Source organism: Streptopelia decaocto (assembly GCF_964273445.1).
Source record: "Streptopelia decaocto genome assembly, chromosome: 1".
Lineage (NCBI taxonomy): Eukaryota > Metazoa > Chordata > Aves > Columbiformes > Columbidae > Streptopelia > Streptopelia decaocto.
The window spans coordinates 187,600,837-187,617,136 of NC_138663.1; the positions used below are offsets into that span (position 1 = coordinate 187,600,837).

General features: G+C 41.8%; 1 protein-coding gene across 1 annotated transcript in view; it reads left to right on the forward strand.

The window, feature by feature from the left end:
• Positions 1-14,176: 14,176 nt before the first annotated feature.
• STARD13 (StAR related lipid transfer domain containing 13) overlaps positions 14,177-16,300 on the forward strand; it is a gene marked incomplete at its 5' end in the record, with an annotated part of 310,017 nt that continues 307,893 nt past the window's right edge. The window contains one exon of the mRNA XM_082046428.1: positions 14,177-14,284. The remainder of the gene's footprint in view (positions 14,285-16,300) is intronic.

Here is a 16,300-nt window from a genome sequence, read left to right on the forward strand (position 1 = left end):
AATTCAGTGCATTGTTCTTCTCTAATGCAGTGATTATAACATTTTTTTCTGGTTTTGTTAGTGAAATCAGGAGGTCAAAATTTGTATCAGTCTTGACTGATACTTGTTTTCATCCAGTTCTAAGTTTCTCTATATATGTATTGCTCCTATTTAAAGATACATGCTTTTCTAGCATCACTGAGAATCTAACATGGATTACAGCACAGTTGACAACATGATGCCCATTTATTGCTTTTTCACTGTGGCTGCATACCATTTTAAATGACTATGAGATTATTCAGAATATCATAGCTTTTCAGATTTGATTTTCTCTTAAAACACTGCACTAGTTTTGTTCCATTCTTTGTGTTTTCCACTTGATAATTCAAAGACTTGGAATGAAGGATTTAAATATGAGTCACATGCATTATGAACTATTAACTGTATTAGGAACACAGATGTTTACTGCCATAAACTATTGACATCATTTTGGGATGAACTTTGTTGTAACCTTGAAATGAGCAAGCTGATGGAGAATACGAATGGATGTAAAACTTTTTCTGTAGCTCCGGAATAATCCTTCTCAAAGTAAAGCTGCAAAAATGTTTTAAAAGGAAAACTTTAAGCTCAAAATTTTCTGAAGAAGAAACCAGAAAATGTTTCCCATCTATGATGAGAAATAAAACCAGGTTCATTTGTATTTCAAAGAACAGAATTCCAAATAGTTTATTGTTTTAGTGTGTTTACCAGAAAAGCGAAGTTGGTCTGAATAGGCTATTGTTAGTAACAAGCTTTGCTTCATCAACTCAATAAATAGTTGAGTTGTTATATCATGTAGTTTCAGTTCATGAATTGTGCATCTGTTTAAGCCCTGACAGACTGAGAGTGCCTGTTTAAGTACTACAACATTTCTTAGCTCGCAATTTCACTTTTTGAAAAAGAAATTAAATGTAGCATCAGTCACTAAAGAAGAGAAATCAACGTTAGAGGTAGGATAATTAGGGATATTTAGCAGTCTAGGTTATCTCAAAACTGAATGGCAATGAACTTTGCAAGCAAAACTTCTCAAACTCACTGTTTTCTTTATCATAATAACTATCGCAGCTATCTGTTACCAGTGTATTAGATTGAATGGCACAACCAAGCAGATTTCAGGAGACTATCAGCACCTTTTATCTATGTATGCAAACCCCTTTGTTTTTGGGTGGAAATCTAGCATGAATCAAAGCCAGCCTATTTCCTGAATAGCACAAACTGATCTGGAAAAGGTCAGGCAGGGAAAATGGATGCATACATAAGCTAATATCGCACTAAAAACAAGCAAAACAAAACAAAAAAATCACATCTTTAACTGGCTGAATGAACTTTTCAAAGACTATTTTCTCTGTTTTGTTGTGCTTTAATGAAAGTCGAATATAACGCACAAAGAATTGTGGGTGTAGCATTTTACTTCCTGGCTTTGACATTTCTGGTGAGTTATTACTGCTAAATATTTGTGAAGTGTTGATGGCTGTAAGAGCTCTAGAAACTGCAACCAGGAAGTAGATATACACAGAGTCACAATTGGCATAGTATTTAAAGTACCGGTGGAAGCTGTTTTAGCTGCAACTTTAATTTCCACCTCTGTCCCTGAACTCGTTGAAGTCACTTCTCAGGAGGATGGGGTGGTGCAGGATTGTCCGGGCAGCAGTGACACCACCAAGGGGATCTCTCGGGACTGTGGGCTTTGAGAGATGTGGAGGAGGCTGCTGGACACCTGCCCCTGGGCTGGGTTTGAGTTTCTGTACATGGGCCCATAGCACGGAAATATCCCAAAACAAACAGTGGAAACAATGTGAAGAGGGAATATCACCACTCGTGCTCAGATTTGGAGCAGTGATGGACACCAAACTGAACAAAATGGGACAAGACAGCTACTTAGGTTATCAGCAGAGTGTAAGTTTTCAACGATACTGCAGCTGACCAGCAGCCATATACTTTTTTCCTTAAATACCAACCCACAGTTGTATCTCCTCTGGGCAGTTCTGGCCAGATTTGGCAAATAAGCATCTCAATCGTAAATAAGTTCCCAACAGTTTCATTAAAATCAATGTAGAAAAAGATGAAAATAGCTCTTTTCCTTCCTTCCTTCCTTCCTTCCTTCCTTCCTTCCTTCCTTCCTTCCTTCCTTCCTTCCTTCCTTCCTTCCTTCCTTCCTTCCTTCCTTCCTTCCTTCCTTCCTTCCTTCCTTCCTTCCTTCCTTCCTTCCTTCCTTCCTTCCTTCCTTCCTTCCTTCCTTCCTTCCTTCCTTCCTTCCTTCCTTCCTTCCTTTCCAGGACACATGCAGTGGTGTTTCCTCTGCAGGTGCTCATGGTGCTTGGGCAGAGCAGATCCTTGCTCATCCAGGAGAAAGAAGCAGGAGGGGAACTAGGGAATCAGGGGAAGATCATAAGCATGTGGCATCAGGAGGAAGTCTGTGGGAAGATGTTGGGCTGGTGTTGCTCAGTTAAAAGGTAGAAAGGCACAGAAGACTAATTTCTAGGAAATTAGTGTTTTGCTACTTCTGTTAATTGTAAAGAAACTTCTTCATTTAGTGTTAGTATATTCTAAGCACAGAGAAAAACTATCTAGCAGGTGCCTGGCTGTTTGTAGTAGATACCTAAAGAAATAATGACCTTCATTTTGCTGTGTCTCTCATCTTACCCTCAACAGATGAACATTTCCAAAGGTTATATTTTGAGGCACAATCATTTTCCTCTGTTTTCATGTAAAGAAAACATTTGTCCAACCGACATGAACATATTTATTTACAGTGTTAAGGACTTGTTTAAATTGTCTGTTAGGAATATGCTATTTTTAATCACATTTCTAGATATGTTCTTCTAGTAGCTATAATCTTAATTCTTAAAAGAGAAAAAACCTTCAGCCTTGAAGTGGTCAGATGACAGACGTGAACTGCCCTTTTTTCTCCTCTTTTAGCTGTATGTATTACATACTGCAGGTCTGCAAAGGGGGAAGTCCACATGGTCCTTCCCAGCGTAATGTCGAGATACTGAGATACAGAGATGTGCCACAAGGTTTGGCTCTCACTGTAGCCCTAGCTCTGGTATTGGTAGTTGCAGTGTTCATCTATATTTAGAATATTCCACATTTACAGAGGATATTGTCATTCTGCCTAGTATACTGTTCTTTACTAAAAACATCCTAGCAATGACTTCATTCTCATAAAGACATTTTCAGTATAGCAGCAGGAACAGTTGGTAAGATTGCTATGATCTAGGATGCTTTATTTAGGGTCTTTTATTCTTAAAAGGAGAGTGCTTCAAAAGTTGTTCTTCTTTATTAAAATAAGAACCCAAAGTTTCAGTTCATTCATTTGATTGCAAAATCTTATCCATATTGACATTTTATAAGGCCTATAAAAGTCTCTCAGAGAAAGAATGGCATTACAAGAACAGTCTTTTATTTATTTGTCATTTCTGGGAAAGTAGCTGCCAGAATCTGGCTTTACAATTCCATGTGTTAGGATGAAAAAGCCATAAAGACCCAGATGCAAAAGGATCCAGGTCTGATGACATCCACCCTGACTTTCCAGTGCCCAGCTCAGGGCCAGAAATTTGCAGTCCTGAGTTACTCACCTAAATATCCCACACACCTGCGTGAAAGAGTCAGGCCCAGGGCTGTGGGATTTACAACAGCCAGGGTGTCAAGCAGAGGGATGTGTCTGAAGTTCCCTCTCCCTGTCCCTGGGATTCAGGTGCCAATGAGATGGATTTTCAGTTCTGAGGTGTACCTGGGCCACTTCAGTTGCTGCTTGGGTATGAATAACTTAAAAGAAGATGCCTAGCGGTGGTGGTACTGTTCCTTACCTTTCTGTAGTGCAGGTGATGGGCATCATGTTCATTCTAATGATTCTGGAGTACCAGCAGGTGTATGAACTCTCTGCTTTGTGCTGAGTTCTGTGGTGTTGGTACAGGCATCATGTAACCAACCCTGATCTACAAAGGATTTTAGAGATCCAAACACACCACAGAACAAAATATCTGCTGAAACACTCACCGCATCCAAGATAAGAAGGCCTCTGGGAATATGCATTAGAAGTACTTCAGGTGCCTAAATAACTTTACTGATGACAGCTTAGGTGCCTTTTGGGTATGTATGCCACCGGCAGAATATTTCTGACTCGCTCGCTTGAGTTCAGGCATCTAAATTCTACTCAAGCTATATATCATTGGCATCTAAAGGCTTTTGGAATCTTTTACTAAAGTACTTGAACTGATAAAAATATCTCGCTTCAAAAATTTGGCCATCTTGAGTATTTCAGTATCACTTCAGTGAAGTGAGGCACACATTGGAATGATGCTGTTGTCACTACTGCATGTGCCAGTAATTCATATGCATGCAAATAAAAATAGTACTAACTTGTACAAGTTTGGTATGGTCCTGCATGGTAAAAAATGACTGCAGAAGCCATTGCTGACAACATTGCCTCAAAGAAATACAGAGAAAGTTTGAGCTCGCTCTGGCATTCTGGCAAATGAAAGGAAATACGTTAAGAACAAAGCAGCTTTTCTCTCTCACTCAATAGCATTGCTTATTCTCATGACCACCCCAGTCTGGTTTCAATACCAGTGTGACAGCATTCACTTTCTTCTCTTGAAATGCTTTCTCTAGCTGAAGGAAAAAATTGCTTTTATTTTCTGTGATGTTATTCTGTGAGGACACTGGAAAAAGCTACACATAGTATGTTCCCTACTTGCTAGGAAAGACAATGTTAATGATGATGCCATTTCTATTTTACCATCTACTGGGTTCCATAAATGCCACTATATTGAAAAAAGCAGCCTGCAGTAACAATATTGAAAATATAGTTGAAACAAAATTTGAGTGTGTATTGGTAATGAAATTCTTCAATATGATTGTAAAGTTCAAATAATGTCTCATGAATTTTAATGCATACTGCCACATACTTTTGCATTCCAGGTTAAGGTTATAATTAATTTAAAAAAAAAAAAAAAAAAAAGATGACAGCATCCAAGCGTGTACATATGTACAAGTGGTACACTCACATTATTTTGACTGTTTCTGAATGTGTGGTATCAAGGAGATCTCACTAGCTTCTCTGTAATTTTCTCTGTTCTCTTCTTGAATGCCAGTCCTTCATATTCACCAAGGAGCCCAGAAACAAGTCTTTCTGCCCCCTTTCCACATCACAGATCAGACCTTCAGCTGCCCTCATGAAACAACTGCATCTCCATCATTAACGTTCAGATTCCTGCATGAGTGTCACTGAGGATGTGATCTGAAGATAATGACATTGCACAGTTATAGAAGTATAAAAGTCTCTCTTTTACAATATTGTACAGACTAAAAGCTAAAGCACAGTGTTCACTCTTCTGTGGAATAGATATCTTCTGGTTAAATTTTGGGGGTTTTAATTTTCGTCTCAGTTTTGTTGTTTTTGTTGGCAGTTTGACATAAACATTTAATTCCAGAGGATTTTAACCTGTTTGAATTATTAGCCAGCTTACGTATCTTTTTAAACTTTTATTTTCAGCTCATTCATAAAATAATGAAAAGCCAGATGATGGTTCAAAAGCCAGACATCAGCCAGCAACGTGTGCTTACAGCCCAGAAAGCAAACTATACCCTGGGCTGCATCAAAAGGAGTATGGCCAGCAGGTCGAGGGAGGTGATTCTGCCCCTCTGCTTCACTCTGGTGAGACCCCACCTGAAGTCCTGTGTGCAGCTCTGGAGCCTTCAGTACAGGAAAGACATGGACCTGTTGGAGAGTGGCCAGAGGAAGGACACAAAAATGATCAGAGGGCTGGAACAGCTCTGCTGTGAGGACAGGCTGACAGAGTTGGGCTTTTTCAGCCTGGAGAAGGAGGAGACCTTATTGCAGCCTTTCAATAGTTAAAGAGGGCTTATAAGAAAGATGAGGACACTTTTTAGTAGGGGCTGTAGCCATAGGACAAAGAGTAATAGTTTTAAACTAAAAGAGGTGAGATTCAGACTACACACGAGGAGGAAACTTATCACAAGACAGTGGTGAAACACTGGCCCAGGTTGCCCTGAGAGGCGGTAGATGCCCCATCCCTGAAGACATTCAAGGCCAGGCTGGACGGGGCTCTGAGCAACCTGATCTAGCTGAAGATGTCCCTGCTCACTGCAGGGGGGTTGGACTAGATGAGCTTTGAAGGTCCCTTCCAACCCAAACTATCCCGTGATTCTATGACAAAATGTCTCTGGTTTGCAGCTTTTACAGAGATAGTAAGTCACCGTAATTCTAGTTGAAGTCTGTGGTTAGCACTACAGATTCAATACTGAAAATATGATCTGAAATGACTAACACAAAATTTCATAATATGCAAATTAAAGGTGAAGAGAAAAGCTAATACTCTTTGTGTATGTTTTTGCAGCATGGTGTTAGAGCCAGAGGAGAGGCTCTTCAGTCTTAAGCTGCTATCATTGTTTCCAGTAATCCTCTCTCTTTTTGGACAAGGGGAAAAGGGGAGTGTGGTGGGTTTGCCATAGCTTGTGAGGCTTTGACATCTGTTACATTCTCACTCAGAAGCTGAGGACATACGTATGGGTTGGAAGAGCAGAATAGGCTGCACCACTGGGCTCATCAGAAGTAATCAGTGATGGTTTGATGCTCAGCTGCAGCCTGGTAACACACGGAGTACCTTAGGGGCTGGCATGGGGTTAATTTTGTTCAACATGTTCATAACTAGCTCCATGCTGACACCTGAGTGCACCCTTAGCAAATCTGCAAACCAGGGGTAATGGCTGAGGTTGACTGGTGTGCTTTGGTTCAGTGTGATCTTGAAAAACTTGAGGATGGGGCCAACATAAATGCCATGGACTCTCCACTTCTCCTTCAGCAAGGAGAAGGGGAAAGGCCTGCATGTGTGGCAGAATGACCACTGCACCAGTACAGGCTTGAAAAAACTGGCTGAGTACCAGGCAGCCCCAAGTGAAAAGAACCTAAGGATCAAGGTGCGAGGCTGAATATGAGCCAACAGTATGGTAACATCACAGATGAGGCAGACTGCTTCCTCAGCTCCGCTGCAAGGACCGTGGCCAGCACGGCAAGGGGTATGACTCTACACATGCTTGGCACTGGCTCACCCAGAGTAGTGTCCAGTTTGGGGCCTAAAGCACATTACCTGAAGGAGATGCTGAGGTGTCTGGGATGAAGAGGAGGTCAGAAGGTGATCAAATAGCAGCCTACAACTATGCCAAGGGGTATTGCAAAGACCACAGAATCTAATATTTTTCAGAAGTGGGAGATGCCCAGTTGCAGAAGAGGCAATGGCCACACATTGCGACTTAAGATATTCAACTTAGAGCTTGAGAAACAGTTTGAGAGACTAATAAAAGTGGTGGTGGCATCTCTACTCTTGGAATGGGTCCTGAGAACTCACCTAGGAAAAGCATGGCTGACCTGACCAAGTGTGGGCAATAATTCTGCTTTGAGCTGCTGGTTGAATTGCCAGACGTGCCTTCCAACCAACATTTCTGTAAGCCTATATATCCCTAGGAATGCTCCTCTGGCAAGAAAATGGAGATTATTAGTCCTCCAGTAGTCATGGAGGATTTTTGAGCAGTGTATTTTCCCTGTATATTGCAAGCACACACATGCTTGAAATGTGCCATTGCCAAGATGTCTCCTCTTGCCAAAAAGGGAAGAGCATGCAACGCTCTTATGCCAAAAACAGAAAGCCATATGATCTTGGCAAGCACAGCATCTGAACCTGTATTATGACAAACTCCGAAGGCATCCACTTTCCCTTCATTGCTTGGATCAAAGGCAGAAGTAATTCAGCTCTGCCCAGAGCATGGCAAGGACACGTGTTGCTCACAATATGCACATAGGTGATGAGAGTCATCTGGCACATTCAGTGTTTTTAAAATACTCGTAGAACAGGGAGATTTTAATTTTACAACCAGATTTGAGAATTTCAAATATTTTTTTAATTCTGTGATAGGATTACAAGTCCAGCTCTAAGAACAAAGATATGTGGCTGGGGCCCTTGCTCTTGGGGGAGCATGTGTGCAGCAACCTGAGGCTCAGTGATTAAACTCCAGACTTCAACTCAGCTCTTGCTCTATGAGTGGGACTTGTAAGAAGCTGAGCACCAAGCTATAAGTCTGTCCCTAGGAAAGTCTAGGTTGGCAAGGAGGTTGAAAGGTCAGAGCTATTCTGTTGTGCAGAAAGTGATAAACAGAGACATCACAGGGGACAATGACTCATTTGCTCTGGGACAGAGGAGATCAAGGAGGAGATGAATGGAAACAAAACTTAAGAAATCCAATAGATTCAAGTGATTTTTTAAAATAAGATTACTTCCCAAAACATTTCTGCTAGACACAGAAGCTGGTGGAAACGAAGTGGAAACGTTACATAAAATGGGATAATGAGTAATAGTATATCATAGAATATAAAGTATAAAAATATAAGCCCTCCAGAGGTATTGGAGAACTGCTGCAGTATGGACTTCACAGATGTTTGGGCCCTGCTTTAGTAGACTCCAGGTAGCTACTTTATCTCACCTCTGCCTGCAGTATATCTATTGTGATTAGATGGAGAAGAAACAGAGCATCTTTCTCTTCTGTATTGACCCCACTTTCATTTCTAAGAGCTTTACTTTGTGCAAAAATTATCTGAGAATGCTGTTCTTTTTCTTCATAGTTGCACAGTACACTCTCTTAGACCTTATATTCATTCTTACCGCTACAGCCACCAATCTCAAATAAGCCAGAATGTATATTGTTGCTTTTGGGAATCAGAAAAACCCAGTCTTCAAGAGTGGTACAGATAAGAAACATCCAAGAATGCTGAGGCCTGGAGCTTTATAATTAAAGATCTTTCCATCAGCAACAGAGCTTCTGTTGCTATGGAGGGAAGTTGCTTAAATTTTGTATTTCTTTGTAGGGTTAATTGTGATTTTTCAGTACTTTGGTATTTATTTTTAAAACATCTTGTTTTGGAAAACAGTGCCACTGCCTTGCGAAATTGTTCAGACCTAATGGGTCCAACATTTCAAGGCCAACATTTATGTCTGGGGGACGTAGAAGACTTTTATATTTAAGTCTGTGAAATACTTCCATGTCAATCTGATTTTCAGAAATGGGATAGTGCTGTAGCCAGCAGACTGCATGAGGATGGAGAAACAGGGACATTTAGGGGGTAAGGTTTTCTGCTTGCTTATAGAAGGCAACATTTACTTTTTAAAGGTCACAGTTACCTGTGAGTAGGACAGACTTATGTTCTCCTCCGTGGAGTTTGTAGCCCTTGTTCTAAAACTGTACCCAGGGAAACCTCTGAATGTTTTTTTCAAGCATTCTCTTGAGAAAAAGAAAATACACAATTTGGTAGGATTTTATTTTTACACTCTAAATATTGATTTATTCCAGCGTACCTCTTGCAGATCCACTCCTTTGGGCCGACACACTAATGAATCTTCAACTCAGGCTGCTCATGTGATATCTCAGTCCCTTTTAGTCCCTCCATCACCTCCAACCATTCCTTCTCTCCCACTATCACCTCTGGAGTGTAACCAGTTTAAATTCAACCTCTATGACTGACTGGAGGCAGCTTCAGTGAAAAGCGGTAGATAATAATTGGTTATATCTGAAAAGTGAAAACTGAAAAATGTATAGGTAGCAGAGAAAACGTGTTTTATAAGTACATTTCAATACATCTTTTAGACATTTAAAGCCTTCCCCATTAAAATGTCCTTACCTTCTGTATCAGGAGAATAAGCATCATAGCAGTTTGAGTTATCCAAGTTTTACAGAAATTTAATTCCAACTGTGCAATGCTTGCCAATGCAGTGACAATTCCCAAAGCTTCCTCTCTTAACTCTCGCATAATTTAACCTTGAGCGAGCTGCATCGGGGGACTCCTGTGCCTCCTTGTGTTAGAGAAGAAGTGACCTAATCAGTGTCCAGCCTGAGGGATGGGACAATGGCCCAGGCCAGCATTCCTGTAAGGTGACATATCATGGTAACCATGTGGAATCTTAAACAGAACTGCTGTGAAATGAAGTATCTCAGGTCACTCCAGCAAACTCAGATATAATCCTTTTTTTGTTTTCCTTTTTGTATTTTGGGCATGTCAGAACTCTTCATTTCAATAAAAATCAGTAAAAGCCCTAATGTAGACATTTTTCCTAAGAATATTTTAAAAAAATCAGGTTGGTATTTCCTGCCATGAATAATGCAAATTTCAAGTCCTGTAGTTCCAACTTGCAATGAGAACAAATGGTGAAATGTCAAAGTATCCCACTGGATAACAATGTTTTCTTTCTCAGCTGTGTTCTTTGGGAATTAAGTGGAATGACACGTCCGTACTAATTTTTTACAATATCTGTATTCCCTGAGATTGCTGGAATAATTTTAAAACAGACCTTTCTATGCGAAAATAAAATTGGCACGTAGCCTTTTGATTCAGTTAACAGATGGTGTATGGTATTTATGAGAACAGTTGTTAAATGCTTTATAGTGTGACTCACCAACTGATAGCTATATATTAATGGAAAGTGGACCGCGCTATCACATTTACAAGTGCTGTATTGTTGAGGGGAGCTGGTTGAGCTGATTTCTGCAAACAGTTGCCCTCAGAAGTTTGGTCTAGCGTATTTGGATTCTTTCTCAAAGTACTGTTTCTGTGGGGCTAAAACTTGCTAACCTTACTCAAAAGATTAAAATCTTTCAAACCAGAAGTTAGACCTTAGTATCTGAAACAAAACAAAACAAAAAAAGGAGTTCAGCAGTTAACTACATTTACTTTTTAGAATTAGTTTCTGAGATGGCTGATACTTCTAGTTACTAACTGGAATTATCTAGGGAAAATTAAAATGTATTTATGATGCTGGTATCAGTATATATTAGCTGATAATCAGAGCAGCCAGAAGGCATTCTTGCCTTTTCTTGGTATGAGTTATGATGAATTTTAGATAGAAATTTGTTCTGCTCACTTTAACACTCTTAAAGAAATTGTCCTAGTTCATCATGATTAGTATGAATTGAATTAAATTCAGGTATTATTTTAAAATTCTTGCTGTAAGGCTTTTCTATGAAACACACTGTGTATCAGTTATCATTTATTTCAAGAGCTGGAAAAAACACTGAAAGCATGCCACACATTTCATTAAATAACAGAGACCATAAAACAGGCTTAAATCACAAGACCATGCAAATTATTGCAAAGGCAACTAGCTGTCATTGTTAAAGCATTTATTTAGTTGCCTTTATCTTGCATTTGTTTAGATTGCTTTGGTTTGCCTTTGAATGGTAAAGCAGCCTTAATGGAAACTCTGCAGCTGATTTTACATCTGCAGCACTGCTACAGCAGTTCATGTGAATAAAAATAAGCCTAATATAACTAGAATAAAATTACAGACCTCGTTCTCTCAGACCCCCGTGTTGCACAGGCAGACTGGGGCCCAAAGGGAATAGTCCCCGATGCAGTGTCATACAGAAGTCGCAGAGTTCAGCATTTTTCCCTGGATCTGGAAGGAGCCAGATTCCACCAAGTACCCAAAATACACCAGACAGAGGGCAGCCCCAAATTGTCCTCTGATTCTCCATCGTCTCTTTAGGAATTTCACTTATCTAAAGTTACAGTCTGGATTTAGGGGCATCCAAGTAAAGGGGGTGGTTGAAAAACAGCCGTCTGGGGCAATGCTGGAGGCTCCCAACAAACCCAGGAGAATTTTAACATTCCCCTGCTGCTCCCATGAATAATCAAACCTTATTATAAACTGTCTGGGGATTATTTTTTCTTCTTCAGTTCCCACTAAGCCTTAGTAAGTATAGTGAGATTCCAGTGGGATCTTTAGGAAAGTAAAGTACTATTTGTGACACCGGCAACCACGCAGCGTCTGGTGGCAAAGGTTGGAGATACACATGGAGTATTCACAGGATGTTGCAACACGGTTCTCTTTACTCAGATGCCTGTTTGCACTTTGCCCATGGGGTGACATAGGGAAGATATGGGGACAGAGAGACTACTGCAGATACTGACCTCCTCAGTTGACCACCAACCCAGCAGGCTCCCCCTGAATCACCACCTGTGACTGATATTTCAGGCAGGGCTGAAGCCCCTCCCAGGCCCTGTGTGTCAGCTGCAGAGACCCCACCTCTCTGGCAATGGTACAAATTGGATTCCCAGGTACTTCTGAAGCTCTTGTCCCGAGGCTACAACCATGCAACTGTTTGCACACACATCTACCTGCATGCCCAGATGCCCTCATACAAGTCAATGAATTTACCCAAGACAGTGAATTATATATTAGTATGTTCAACAAAAGAGAATGCAAAAGTTTGCAACATTGGCAATTCAATAAAACTCTAGTCATCCAAACAAATATGATAAATAAAAGGAAGCAAGCACAAAGTTGAGTTGGTCAGCTCACATACACATTTGCCTCAAACTCTCCTTGATATGCCTTTATTTTCATCCAGCTGTTGGCCTTCTTTAAATAAAAGAGAAGTAAACTTCCTTCTCTTATCTTTTATAAACAAAATCTAAAAACTCTACAGGAAAGAGCAGCAAAAACAGAGGGGTTGGAGGAACTGATTAATGAGGAAAAAAATACATAGAGCTTGGTGAAGTGGTGGCTCACAGGCAATGTGATAAGTCTACAAATATTTGCGGGCTGTAAATACCGAGGACAGGAATTTCGTATGACACAGTCAGGCTAAAGGACTAAAGGAGAGGAAAAATAAATATATGCTGGGATTTGAGGAACAAGACTTGCCAGTGAGATGCAATAGACCTGGGAAGTAATAGATGGCATGCATGTCCTGCAGGGAGCCGTGCCACATTGGTAAGTAAATAAGGCTCAGAGAGATGACAGGACTGTTCATCTTGAACTGCCGTGGTAACATGACTTGTTAAATCTCAGCCGTTAACGCATATATGCTCAGCTTTCAAGAGCTGGCTTGGCTGTGTGTTTAGCACAGGCTGGAAGGCTGAGGTTCCAAAGCCTGATGCAAATTTGGACCAGCTGTGCCACCGCTTCCGAGGCCATGGCTGGTACCAACATGCAGAAGGCTGATGCATGTCTCAGGTATGCCAGGGCAGATGTGCAGTTCCCACCTGTCACTGGTAGGTGGGTATGGGGCTGGATGGGGCAGAACTGTTTCTTTTGGAGGTTTCATCTTGCATGGGACCAAAAAAGGGATAAATGAAACTCTAATAGATCCTTTTAAAGCTTGTGGGAAGCCAGTGAGAATGATGGGGTAACAGAGCCGACAGTCTGTGAACAGGTTTCTGCCCTGGCCACACAGGAGAGGTTTTTGCTTGAGTTTATTTTGGAATCATAGAATCATTTCAGTTGGAAGAGAACCTCAGGGTCACCAAGTCCAACCGTAACATAATCTAACACTGGCACTAAACCATGTCTCTAAGAACCTCTTCTAAACGCCTTTTAAACACCTCAGGGATGGTGACTCCACCACTTCCCTGGGCAGCCTGTCCAAGTGCTTCACAACCCTTTCTGTGAAGAATTTTTTCTTAATATCAAATCTAAACTTCCCCTGGCGCAACTTGAGGCCATTTCCTCTTGTCCTATCACTTGTTACTTGGGAGAAGAGACCAACACCTCCATGCTACAACCTCCTTTCAGGTAGTTGTAGACAGCAATAAGGTCTCCCCTCAGCCTCCTTTTCTGCAGGCTAAACAGCCCCAGCTCCCTCAACTGTTTCACATAAGACTTGTGCTCCAGCAAGGTCTCAAATTCAGTGGAAATACCCATTTTATGAGGCTCAACATTTTTTCCTCCACCTCGCCCTCCGAAGTGCTGTTGGATGGTGCATCTTCTTCAGCAGAAAAAGTGGGTGAAGCTTTGTCCTTCCACGCTGCAGGGCACAGCCCCAGGGAGAGCCGTGCAGAATGACCCAGCTCCAAGCTCCTGGCCACCCCCAGACACGGGATCAGGATCAGGATAAGGCAGGAAAACCTCCGGCCAGCCTTGTCCTGGCCACTCCCAGCTCAGAAACCTCTGAACAAAATGTTCCCAGCTGGGAACTGGGAACAAGTTTGCTCCTTGTTGTAGCTCTGAAAAAGACCTTACACAGCCCAAGACAGTCCCTCATGCTCCTCCCCGCCCACCGGCGGCTGATAAAAGAAATTACTTCCACTACGGCTCTTGGCTCTTACTAACAGAGAGTTATTTCCTGCTCGGGGCGTACTGGCCTCGGCCTCTGGAAATGGGAAATTCCACCCTGAAACTGGCGGGAAATTATTTCACTGACAGAAGTCCGTCCCATCCCAGTGTCTTTCTGTGAGAATTTTTCTTCTGAGAAACCGGTGGGTTCTGGGGGTGGTAAAAGGAGCTTTGTCAAAGTCTTTAACCAGCCTGATTATATCTGCCATAGGAGAAGCATTGTAAAATGATCCTCTAGTGACTTACTAATCTACTAAGCTGTAATTCAGAAGCAAAATTAATTTAATTAAACCAGCAAGTTATTCACAGACTGAAGCTAGCATTTTTTGTTACAGTCTGCTCTAACCTGCACCCTGCCTGCAAATTAAGGCTATTTGATCAACTGAAGCTAGTACTCTGCATTAATAAACTAGCACTGAGGTTATGAGAGGTGTGAGATGGCAAGGCCTTTAGGTCTCGTACTTCAGCTGGAAAAGGCACAGCTTTTGCACTGGTGTGTTTACTGGTTTCCTTTCCCAGCATGTTGTGACTTGTGAGTACACTTCCAGGGCTGAAAACAAACCTACAGATGTTAGTTCATCACACTCACCTGTGTATGGTCTGATTTTTTACTTTGTGCCTGTGTTAGTGCTGCACTTTCAACCCACATTAATGTACACATATTGTTCTCACCCCCGGTTCTGTGCGAGGGCTGAGCGGGCAGCGGGCTGGGCAGCTGTGGGTGTGTGTCTCTAACTACAGTTTCTAAGCAGTTTGACAGGGTTAAACAGATGCAAGAAGAAAATGACTTATCTGACTGACAGGCTCAGAGCAAACCTGTGCGCAGGGAGCTTGGGCAGAGGAGGAGCAGGGAGCCTGCGAGCAGCCAGCTGTGCAGCCAGGGGAGAGGGTGAGTGTTTGGGAAAAGGGGCACAAACCCAGGTGAGGCCGACCCACGGAGTCCAGAGCACTACCAGCTCTTCTAGTACAAGGGGCTGGCACTGCCCAGGACTTTTCCACAGGCATGGTTTTGCAGGAATTATGTTTGGAATAAAAAGCCATAAGCAGGGCTAGAGTAACAACTAGGAGAAGAAGTGAGGAAGCGTATAACACAATGGTAAATTAGATTATTTTAATTAAATCAGTAAAGAACAAAACCAAAAGGAGCAAGGCACAGTTCTTCTTCTCAGGTTCTGCCTTTGCACTGAGGTGGTCTGCAAAAGGCTCTGCCAAGGTCGTGGTCCCCCCCATTTCACCCCCCACAGCTGGGCTGGGGGACGGGCAGTCCTGGCTGGGGTCCCCCCAGCCCGGGTTCCACTGACACCCGGGTCCCACACAGCATCTGCTGCCCCAGACGGGCAGCGGGCGAGCAGCTTTCCACATGTGCTGCAGGGTCTGCGATTGGTGTGCTCCGCAGAAGGGGCTGGTCCTTCAAGTCAGCTCCTCTGCCTGTGACAGATGATATTTTTATGCAAGAAAACAAAACCAGGATATCTGATGGACTGCATTATCTTGGAGCTACAGCTACGAACTAAGAAGTTTTATCTGTAGACTTCAAAACTGTGAGTGGAATTTAAACATCAGTTTTAAACACCTACTTTTTAAATTTTTTTTACTTTTGTGTGTGTGTGTGTGTGCAACTTTGCATGAAGTATATATAACTGCATAATAACTTTTCATTATCAAGCATGCTGCTGCTAATTCTTCTAAGATTAAATAATTCTTGCTTTGGAAAACTTCACAAAGAGTTAGCTGCCTTTCTGTTGGACTAATAAATGTCTACTGAGGAGGAGAAGGATGCTCTTTTCAGTGAATGCACTTAGTCTATCTGGAGATGGTTTCAAATTATCTTTTCCAGGACTCGTTGTGCTGAGGGAGAATCTCCTGGGAGTTACCAGCAAATGTCAGGCTGGTCTGTGTGTCTTTGTCATGGACATCATTTGATGTTTGCTTGTGTATGGAGGGAGAGGCATTAGGTTAAAACCTGCTGTTACCATCATGTGGCACTGTGCTCGCTAGATGAAAAATCTGTTGGTACCAGGTGTTATCAAGCTGGCCAATTAATGATGATTGCAGGAAATTAGTTTAAGATAAAGTTGTCCACTATGATGCAGATTTGTAGAAATGATTTATCAGATACATAGCACTTACTAGTACACAGGAGGATCATTCTTGTAGCT